The sequence below is a fragment of the Stegostoma tigrinum genome, chromosome 2 (genome assembly GCF_030684315.1).
Source record: "Stegostoma tigrinum isolate sSteTig4 chromosome 2, sSteTig4.hap1, whole genome shotgun sequence".
Taxonomy (NCBI): domain Eukaryota; kingdom Metazoa; phylum Chordata; class Chondrichthyes; order Orectolobiformes; family Stegostomatidae; genus Stegostoma; species Stegostoma tigrinum.
In genome coordinates, this window is record NC_081355.1 from 31,094,474 (window position 1) to 31,106,543 (window position 12,070).

A 12,070-nucleotide genomic window follows, 5' to 3' on the forward strand; every position below is an offset into this window, starting at 1 on the left:
GGTCAAGTTTACAGCATGGTTCTTTAACATTTTGAAAAACACACCAGACTGACAAAGCCCACACAGATGTTGCAGGGTCACAAGCTGGAAAAGTTGAAGAAGCTGACCAACTGCAAACTGGTACTAACAACAGAAATAGCAACTCAAAAACAGACCACATATAGATCACTAGCTACAGTCATTTTAGTTTATTTGAATTGGAGTTACCGATACATTGCAAACACTTTCACTGAAAAAGTATTGAAAAAATGTGGGACATCCCTTCATTCGAAGTAGTGTAATGTACAGGTTTCCAAATATGAGAATGAATTTGTTATAAGATTTCTCAAACAGTTGCGGCATCTGTAGAAATGCTACGTGTGTCTCCCTTGTCTTCGGTTTATGTTGCCATTTTCCTGTGTTTCATTGAACAACATGGCAAAATTGGTAGAACACATCTCTGAATCAAAAAGGTTGTCGGGTTCACACAGCAGACTGAGCACTTTTGTGAAAATCAGTCATCCAGTCTTCATTTTGGTCTCCATTGTAAAGCAAATCACATTGTGAGCAACAAGTACACTAAACTAAAGGAAAGAAGCACAAGATAACTGCTGTTTCATTTGGTTGGAGTGTTTGGCAGCTTGTAAAGTTACAACAAAAGAGGTAAAAGAGCGATTGTTACATTTCCTGCAATTGCACGGCAAGATGCAATGGCAGGCCTTCCAATTTTTTGCCATTTTAATTCACCATAATGCTCTTACACTCACATATCTGTCATCAGCCTCCCAGAATGTTACACTGAAGGTCAGTGAAAGCATGTCAAATAGCACATCACATTGTGATTGGGTATTGATCTTGACACGGAGTTCAACATATTCAGATCACAAATTCTGCCCTCCAGCTTGACTTCTTTTTGACCAGATGTATTTTTTTTAAAATCTTGTTTTCATGTATTTAGTTTAACAGGTCTATCCTTTATTCTTTACTTCATCACAGCACAGTGGCTGTGGTTAGCACCGCTGCCTCACAGCGCCAGGGACCTGGGTTCGCTTCCACCCTCAGGCGACTGCCTGTGTGGAGTTTGCACATTCTCCCCAAGTCTGCATGGGTTTCCTCCGGGTGCTGCAGTTTCCTCCCACAGTCCAAAGATGTAATAGCTAAGTGGATTGGCCATGCTAAATTGCCTGTAGTGTTCAGGGATGTGTAGGTTAGGTGGATTATAGGAGGATGGGTCTTGATGGGATGTGCTGAGGGTCATTGTGGACTTGTTGGGCTGAAGGGCCTGTTTCCACACTGTCGGGACTCTATGATTGACTTAAAATCTGTTTCTAATCCACCTCAAAGGATTCATTGTGAAAAGCCATATTTTTTAGTATCTCTATACCTGATTCTCACCAGAGAGCTCATTAAGATATAGCTATTCTCACAAAATACGATATTTACTAAACATTGCTGATCAGGTGCATTATCTTGTGTTAAGAAGTTAAAGGACAAAGAATCAGCCATCATGATGACCACAGAGGTAAAAGACAAATTCAAGTAAATGTTCAGATGTTGCATTGCTTGGATTTCAAGGACCTAAAGTTTGTAAAAGGACAGAAAACTAACTCAGTTTTCTATAAAAAATTAACCACCTTAGAAGTTGGAGGAAAACACAAACATTACAATGATCATTAACAAAATCTGGTGGTTATAGGAAATGTCAGAATTTTCATGCTGTAGAATAATTCATTGTATATTGTGAAATGCAGAGATTAGACAATATATAAAAAAAAACAGAAGGTTAAAAGGAAAATATGGAATCATTTGCCCTTGGAAAAGGAAACATACACAAATGCCCAAGGGCAAAAAGGGACTCAAAGCAAAAAAAAAATCAAGACATGAAAAGCGTAGAATTAAGTTTAGAGGTGGGCAGATGCCTGGGTACAACGGGAATAATACCAACAGAATCTGTTGTCTTTTGACAAACTATATGGCAGGAGGAAAGTGAGCTAAGTGTGAAAATGTAAAGCTGTTTACTTTAGCAGGAAGGATAAAGTAGTTCTGGCTAAGTCCAGAACTAAGGAACACTGTTAGGGATCAGAGATAATGGGAACTGCAGATGCTGGAGAATTCCAAGATAATAAAATGTGAGGTTGGATGAACACAGCAGGCCAAGCAGCATCTCAGGAGCACCGTTTTTAGGACAGAAATTAGGGGACTTTTCTTCTCTCTGTGGGTTGACAGACATTGGAACTCTGTCTCTGAAGGCAGCACAAGCAGAATTATCGAGTATGTTTAAGGCCCATGATAAATACTGCTGATTCCTGTTAGATAATAATTGAAGGTAGATCAAAGGTTATAGGGTTTACATGAGAATGTGGAATTTAGAACACAAACAGATCAGCCATGATGTTACTGAATGGCAAACAAGCTGGATGGGCAAAATTGAGTTCATTGTTTCATTAATGCCATTAAGGGAAGGAAATCTACTAGGGCCATCAACTCCTGTTCAATGAAGGGGGCAGGGGTGCATGCCAGAAGTAGCATCAGGCATATCTAAAATTGAAGCATGTAGCTGTACCACCTACATGCCAAACAGCCCAAGCAACACACAACAATCAAACCTAAGAAACTTAGATCTGATGCAAATAAGCAATCCCACAATCAATGGATCAGATCTAAGTTTCTCAGTCCTACCACACCATCATGAATGATTGTAGACAATTAAGCAAATAACAGGAGATAGAAGCTCCTCAAATATCTTCACTCTCAATGATGGGGGAGTCCCCAGGACATCAGAACAACAAACAAATCCGAAAAACTTGTATCCATCTTCACCAAGAAGTGCTGAGTTGATGATCCATTTCTGACTCCTCCTGAATCACAGTATCAGAAATGCCAATCTTCAACCGATTCAACTCACTCCACAAAAAGAATAGAATAAAATAGCCTTCATTGTCACGTGTACTCCATTGCAGATGTCCGGTGAAAAGCTTTTACAATGTCTGCCTCTTATGGCATTATCTTAGTTGCAAGTACCTAGGTACAAATCATGAGAACAAAAGAGGAATAAAAAGTATTGCATGACTTTACATCAAGCAATGGCTGATGACACCGGGCTCTACAAAGGTTATGGGCCCGGACAATATTCTATTAATAGAACTGAAGAATTGGGCTCCAGAACTAGTCATTAACATTGACAGGACAGCTCCAATAGTCATCTACCTAACAAAGTGAAAATTTGCCCATTTATGCCTTGTGCAAAAAAGCAGGACAAATCCAATTCCACCAATGACCAACCGAACAGTTTGTTCTCCAACTATTAGCAAAGGAATGGAAAGGAAAACTAACAATGCCACCATGCAGCACCTATTAAGAAGATGACTGATGCTCAGCTTGAGTTCTGCAGAACCAGTTATTGTCCTCAAAATGGATTTGGTCCAAAAAAAAAGGTTGAGTTCAGAGACGAGGCAAGGATGAGTTGAAAAGCAATGTTTGAATAATTTTGGCATCAAGGAGCTCAGACAAAACTGGAATCAATTGAAATTGGGAGAAAACTCTCTGCTGGTTGGAGTCATATCTAGCACCAAGAGAGATGCTTGCAGTTGTTGGAGTTCAATCATCTCCACCACAGGACATCAGTGCAAGGTTTCCTCAGGGTACGGACCTCGGGACAAGTATCTTAATCTCCTTCATCAATGACTTTCCCTCCATCATAAAGTTAGAAGCAGGGATAATTGCTGATGATGGCACAACACTCAGCACCATTTGCGGTGCCTCAGATACTGAAGCAATCCATGGTCCAAATATTGCAAGCCCTGGACAAGTAACATTGGTGCTACACAAGTGCTGAGCAATGATTATCTTTAACAAGAGAAAATCTAACAACTGTCCTTGACATTCAATGGCATGACAGTTTCTGAATGCTCCACTATTAATATCATAGTGTGTACCATTGGCAGGATGTTGAACTGGAGTAAACAATTAAAGATGCCTACAAAGGCAGGTCAGACGCTAGGAATTGTGCAGTGAGTTACTCACCTCTCTAACAGCTACAAGAGGCAAGTGAGCTGTACAATGGAATACACTCCACTTGCCTGATGGATACAGCTCCAACAACACTAAAGCAGCTCATCCAGGCCAAAATAGTCTGCTTAACATCTTTCCATCACCTTAACCATTCACACTCAATTGCACAAGTGCATTGTAACTGCATTGTGAACAATCTACAAGATGAAATAACCATCAATAATACCTTCTAAACCCACCATCTCGACTCCGAAAAAATCAAAGAGAGCAGACGCATAGGAACACCATCACCTGTAAGTTCTCCTCCAAGGTACACACCATCCTGACTTGGAACTTCAGAACTACTGCTTTATCATTACTGGATTAAAGTCATGGAACTTCCCTCATAACTGTACTCAGAGTGTCCCTAAATCACGCAGACTGCAACAATTCAAGAAGTCAGTTCATCATCTTAGAGGCTATTAGGTAAGGCAATAAATGCTGAAATTGCCAGCTACATGCATTGTTCCATGAAAGAAAATGTCACAGAAAAGGCAATTCAACTCAACCAGTTTATGCCTATGTGTTTATGCTCCATTTGAGCCTTTTTAACATACTTTATCTAAATTGAACATAAGCATTTATTGTTCTTCTTTAGTTTAGTCTTTATGCTCACCTGCCCTATATTTACGTTTCTTGATACACATTGATTTATACATTTAAGAAAGAAGGGATGTAAGGAGAAGCCAAGGAACTACAGACCTCAGAGTCTGACTTCAGTGGTGGGTAGACTGTTGGAAGTGATTCTGAAAGATAGGATATATAAGCATGTACAGAGACAAAGCAAGATTAGGATAATCAGCATGGTTCAGCATGAGGGAAGTTGTATCTCACAAACTTAATTCAGTTTTTTGAGGAAGTAACCAAGAAGATTGATGAGGGTAGAATGGTAGACATTGTTTATTTGGGCTTTAGTAAAGTCCTTGACAAGGTTCCACACAGTAATTAGTAAAGTTAGATCACATGGTATTCAGGGAGTGCTTGCCAGTTGGATACAAAATTGGCATAACAGCAGAAGACAAAGAGTGATGGTGGAGGGTTTTTTTTTGAACTGGAGGCCCGAGACCAGCAGTGTTTAATTGGCATTGGTGCAGGTGCATTTTTGTTTGGCATGTATATGAGTAATTTAGATTAAAATACAAAAGGCATGGTTTGTAAATTTGACACCAAGTTGAGATGACACCAAAGTTGGTGGTAGAGTGGACAGTGAAGGTGGTCATCTATGATTAGATAGAGATCTTAATCAATTAGGTCAACGGGCTGAGGAGTGGCAGATGGAGTTTAATTTGGATAAATGTGAGGTATCACATTTATCACATTTTAGTAAAACACACAAGGGCAGGACTTGCACAATTAAACGTAGGCCCTTAGATAGTGTTGTAGAACAGAGACACTCAGGGGTTCAGGTACGTCGCTTCGAAGTTTGCATCATGTATAGATACCATGGTTAAGAAGGTGTTTAACATGTTTGCCTTCACTGCTCAGACTTTTCAGTATAGGATTGGGACATTACGTTGAGGTTGTATAAGACGTTGCTGAGACCTCTTCTGGAATACTCTGTTCAGCTCTGGTCACCCTGTAATAGGGAGAATATTATTAAGCTGGAGATGGTTCAGAAGAGTTTTACTGGGATGTTGCTGGGAATGGAGGGTTTGAGTTATAAAGCGAGGCTGGACAGGCTGGGACATTTTTGACTGGAGCATAGGAGATTGAGAAATGATGTTTTCGAAGTTTATAAAGTCATGAGAGGTATAGATAAGTTGAATGGCAGGTGTCTTTTCCCAAGGGTGGGGAAATTTCAAGAATGGGGGCATAATTTTAAGTTACAAGGTTTAAAAGACACCTAGATTAGTACATGAATAAGAAATGTTTAGAGGGTTATGGGCCAAGCACAGGTAGGTGAAACTAGTTTAGTTTTTAATTATGGTCCGTATGGACTGGTTCGACCAAAGGGCCTGTTTCTGTGCTGAAAGACTGTCTTACCCCATTCTCACCTATTTATGCCCCCTTTTACTCTCTCCACATGGACCTGAAGCCCATCCTGATTCATGCAGAGTCCACCCCAATGGTAACACCTTAGCCCCAAAAAATTGAGAATCCTTCCAATAGCCCACCAACTCTGTGTGAATGTTCCTGACCATTCTGTTCCTATGACAATTTACATATGGCTCATTGAATAAACCAGAGCTTATTAACCAAGCATGCTAAGCGCCTTCTTAAGCACCCTAAGTTTACGTGAGCAAACTTCAAAGAATAATGCACCTGAACCCGAGTCTCTCCATTCTGCAACACTACCCAAGGCCCTATGTCTTAACTGTACAAGTTCTGCCCTTGTTTGTTTTACCAAAATGTGATACCTCACATTTATTCAAATTAAACTCCATCTGCCACTTACCAACCCATTGACCCAACTGATCAAAATCCCTCTGTAATCAGAGATCGCCTTCTTCACTGTCCACTATAATACCAATTTTGGTGTCATGTACAAAATCATTACCAATGGATTCTGCATTTTAACATGGATTGAGGATTGATTAACGGTCAGAAAATAGAATACAGGAACAAAGAGGCAGTTTTTGGGTTGGCAGAGAAACCAGGAGGATATGTTAAAGAGATAATGGGAACTGCAGATGCTGGAGATTCCAAGCTAATAAAATGTGAGGCTGGACGAACACAGCAGGCCAAGCAGCATCTCAGGAGCACAAAAGCTGACGTTTCGGGCCTAGACCCTTCATCAGAGAGGGGGATGGGGGGAGGGAACTGGAATAAATAGGGAGAGAGGGGGAGGCGGACCGAAGATGGAGAGTAAAGAAGATAGGTGGAGAGAGTGTAGGTGGGGAGGTAGGGAGGGGATATGTTAAAGATTCAGGTTTGAACTTCAGTTATTTATTCAGTGATTTAGATGAGGGGACTGAAGCTAGTGCTTCCAAGTTTGCTGACAATACAAAGTTAAGCAGAAAATCTTAAAGAGGATGCAATGCAATACGAACAAATCTTAAGTTAGTGAGCAAGAACATGGCATGGCAGATGGGATAATAATATTGCAAAGTGGGAAGTTACCTTCTCCAGAAGAAAGATAATTTGTTTATAATGAGGGACTGGTAAACACTGGTGTTGATAGGGACCTGTTTGTTCATGTGCATGATTCACAAAGTTAATATGTTGCTGCATCCAGCGGTGGAATCCTGTTACAACTTCACAGGCCTCTGCTGAGACTGCATCTTGAGTAGTGCGCTCATTTCTACGGAAGGAAAGATATAGTGGGGTTGGAGTGAGTGCTAAGATGGTTCACAAGACTGTCACTTGTGACGAGATGACGGACCTATGGAAAATAAAGGAGCCAGGGTAATATTCCCTGAAATTTAGAACATATTTCTATACCAACTATGGAGTGATGAAGAGATCAGAAGAAGACTACTCACAAGTGATATTAAAAAACATAATTTGGTTAAAAATTAGAGTCTCGAACAAGCGGGACAGGCGGAGTTCCTTCCTTAGAACTGAATATTCACTGAAAGTGCCAGAGCCAGACAGAAAGAAGAAAGCAGTGATGGTCAAAGACACGTTCCAATACTGCAATATGACTTCCAGAAAAATTTTCTGGACACATCTATGCAACTACAAAAGGGCAAAGCCATTGAAGTGCAAGTAGGACACTTTCTCAATAGTCATTTGCTGAAAACTGAAAGAGAAATTGAAGATAAAAACGTGTAAGGAAGAAAAAAAATTAAATGGGGCAAGTAACACCGATACGGACTCCAGGTGGCTTGAAATAACCTGGAGAAGAAGCACAATAATGCCAAAGGCATCCAATAAGAATATGGTGACAAATGGCAGCCTTGTCATCGCCAATTACCTGAAGATCCATTGGCACAAATATTCAGTATAGAAACAGTAAGTGTTCAGTCTGCACCCTGGGGTTTTCAAACCAGCAGAGAAACCTTACGGTCTGGCAGAGCATGTATTTGGATAGGAGGCTATACAAAGTACCTAGTCTGCGCCCAGTTTGTGTCTTCCAACATGCTGGCCCTGCACCAAAAACAGGAACTCTTCAGAAGAGTTTTGTCATGTGCTACTTCATCATAAAAAAAGCATCATGTTATTCATGTTATGAGGCTGCTCAGATACAGACGGGAAAGGGGGTTGCTCTGCCTAGCAGCTTTAAAGGAGATCGCTAACAAAAATTTTGCCTCCACATTCCAGAGGTGCAAGTTCCTACTGGTTCGTATGGGTCCTACTAGTGTTGGCTAATTTCGGTGACTTCAATCAAGTGCGCACTCTTTCCTACTAGGCCTAAGACCAAGAGTTTAACTAGGCCATTCAACTGTAAGGTACCTCATCGATCAACTCAAACACGACCTTATTTGACACGTGTATTCAATAATAGTAACCGCAACAGGTGAGGAAGTTGCAGTTCAAGTCCCAGTTGAGAAACTGCTGCATAAAATCTACAGTAACATTTCTGTTCAATAATGAACATAGTATGTCAGAGGTGCAATCTTTTGATGATACGTGAAACTGCTCTCTTAGACAATTCCCCAAGACTACTGAATTCTCCTGGAGTCTTGACAGACTTTTATGCCTCATCCACCATTTAAATTATCATAAGACAATTTACCTCATCATATTTACTGTAAATTACTGTGCACGAAATAGTGGTTGCATTTCCTATAAGAGTGTCTTTAAGTACTTTGAGACATTTGAAATCATAAGAAACACAAGAGAAATGTAAGGCTGCCTTTCAATGTACCCTCTCTCAAACACATGCACAAAGGTAAAATTAGGAGAAGTGGTTTCTGGCAAGTTCTTTCTTGAATGCAATCCAATTAATAAATCTTTTAGAAGGCAGTTTTTTGGTATCAACTGGCACCTAACACTGTTCAGTTACACATGCTAAACACAAAATATTGTACATGTCAACACTCAAGAAAGCATAAAATGTTCACTGGCAACCAGTCACCACCCAACTATTCTGTTTGTTCTCAATACAAAAGCTAAACTGTCTGAACAATACCAACACAAACAAACTGGAAATCTGGAAAAAAAATGGCAGGCACTAGAAATACACAACAAGTCTGTTAGTATCTAAAAATAATACAGGTCTTGGATGTAGGCCTTTTGGCAGAATCATAAACTGGTGGGTAAATTAACCTTGGAATAAAACTAAAGGCCAAAGGAAGGCTGAAAAGAGGCTAAAAAGAAATGCTGGAAATACTCAGGTCTGAAAATATCTTTGAAAAGGAGGTAAAAACAGAGTTCAACTTTCAGGTTAATAAACTTCTGCCAGAAATGTCAGAAGCATGTAGATAGTAAGGGCAATTAAGACAATTAAAAGTAGGTGACAGATAAGGGATGTTAAATTAGACAATGCAAAAAAGAGACAAAGGGCTACATCTTATTTTTTCTGGTAGGTACCAATTGCAACGGGTATTTTGGGAGGTTTCATGCCATAAGGCTTAGCAAAATTTCTTGCTGCATAATAACAAACTTACCTCATTAGTTGCCCACTCACCCCACACCATCCCTTTCATCGAGTCTAGCTCAACATTACCATGTGCTGTTTCCAGAATAACTTGCACTCAACAGGTATCTTCTAGAAAACTGGAATCCTTTGCTTTAAAAAGGCTAATCAGCACACAGAGAAGCATTGGCAATTTGCTGTTACCCCTCACTGGTGGCATAATGACACAGCAGACAGAACGCTCAGCTATCACTGAGGCAGTTACTCAGCTTGTCACTGACCATAAGGGACAGCATCAGATAAAGACAGGCAATCAGAAAATTTCAAAAGTGAGCTGTTATTCACAGCCAGCAAAAGTGAACACAAACACAATGAATAGAGGATGTCAACTGCCACCACAATCCAAACCAAATGACAGCATTACAACCAATAATTACAACCCATGACGATCTGCTGCAGCCAACTCTTATCTACACTACTCTGTCCTCTAGTCAACTTCTCTATCTCCAGCTTGCTGCAGTGTTCCAGAGGAGCTCGACGCAAGCTGGAAGAACACCTCATTAATTTTAGGGCCTAAACTCTCCCAAGTTCCAGCACCCTACCCCACACACGAAACTTTGTTACCACATAGCCTGTCCGTTACATACCACCTATTGTTAATCACTAACAGTCCCCATTAACAGCCCCTCACCCTCCTAGCCAGATCGTTACCAACTCCTTTATCTATCCAAGTCAACTGCTCTTTGTCTTCGGACTCTATCCTTTGTTGGCACTGCCAAAGAGGGTAGTGGAGTCAGCTTCATTAGGGGCATTTAGGCGGCTAATGAATAGGCAGATGGATGACAGTATAAAGTAAGGATTGAGGTTAAACGGACTTTAGGTTTAGGGCAAAAGTTCAGTGCAACATTGTGGGCTGAAGGGCCTGTACTGTGCTATGTTCTATGTTATCATAACCTTTACTCCCTATCCCAACTCCTCCCCTATTTTCTGCCTATAAACCGGCTTTTCCCAGCTACCATCAGTTCTGAGGAAGGGTCACTGGATCCCACATGTTAATTCTGATGTTTTCTTCACTGATGCTGCCAGACCTGCTGAGATTTTCCAGCAACTTCTGTTCTGGTTATCATTTACTGAAACTAGGTATGAAAAAAGTTCTGTTTTAACTTCAATGTCCAATGTAGCTGAAGTCTGTCATGGAGAAGGACAGCTTTCTCTTCCCCAAAATCCTCCTCCTCCTCAGAAGGCTGCTTCCATTCTCCCAATTCCTCAGCATCAGCATATTGTCTCTGTACCAATGCTTCTGTAACATTGATCTCAATACAGTTTTCAACATAAGTAGTAATAGTGCTCTTTTGTTTCAATGTTTCAAGAGTCTCAATGAATGTAGTACTCTGTGCCTGTGAACATAACACAAGTCAACATAATAGCTTGCAAATGACATCTTTAAATACATGCTGATCTTCCTGGCAGAAAAGAAGTGTTGCTCCGAAATCAGAAACATACTGACGTGTGTTCCCTTTTTTGGGATGTTAAGCAATTGAAAATATGCGAAGTTATTTTAGAACACAAAACACAGAACAGTACAGTACAGGCCCTTCAGCCCACAATGTTGCACCGAACTATTATCCTACTCAGATCAAACCACCCTGCATATCCTATGTTTTACTATCCTCCATGAGCCTATCCAAGAGTCACTCAAAAGTCTCTAATATATTTGACTCCACTACCACTACTGGCAGCGCATTCCACAAGCCCACCTCTTTTTGTGTAAAGAACCTACCTTCCTCCAATCACCTTAAAATTATGCCCCCTCATTATAGTCATTTTTGCCCTGGGGAAAAGTCTCTAGCTATCCATTCTATCTATGCTTCTCATCATCTTGTACGTCCGTCAAGTCACCTCTCATCCTTCTTCGCTCCAATGCAAAAAGCAATAGCACCCTCAACCTCTCCTCATAAGACCTGCCTTCCAGTCTAGGCAGCATCCTAGTAAATCTCCTCTGCACCCTCTCTAAAGCTTCCACATCTTTCCAATAATGAAGTGACCAGAACTGAACAGAATATTCCGAGTGTGGTCGAACCAGAGTTTTATAGAGCTGCAGCATAACCTCACGGCTCTTAAACTCAATTCCCCTGCAAATGAAAAGCCAGCACACCACACGCCTTCTTTACAACTCTTATCAACTTGAGTAGCAACTTTGAGGGGTCTATGGATGTGGACCCAAAGATGTCTCCATTCCTCTACATTGCTAAGGTACCTGTCATTAACCCTGTATTCTGCATTCAAATTCGATCTTCCAAAATGAATCACTTCACACTTTTCTGGCTTGAATTCCATCTGCCACTTCTTCAGCCAGCTCTGCATCCTGTCAATGTCCCGCTGTAACCTACAACAGCCCTCCACGCTGTCCACAAATCCAAAGTTCGTGTCATCAGCAAACTGACTAATCCACCCTTCCACTTCCTCATCCAAGTCATTTATAAAAATCACAAAAAGCAGAGGTCCCAGAACAGATACCTGAAGAACACCATTGGTCACCGAGCTCCAGGCTGAATACTTTCCATCTACTACCATCCTTTG

At 40.8% G+C, this 12,070-nt stretch overlaps 1 protein-coding gene across 5 annotated transcripts in view; it reads right to left on the bottom strand.

Moving 5' to 3' along the window:
• The window catches only part of cdkal1 (CDK5 regulatory subunit associated protein 1-like 1), a 620,961-nt gene that overhangs the window by 419,460 nt on the left and 189,431 nt on the right, over positions 1–12,070 (bottom strand). The window lies entirely within an intron of this gene.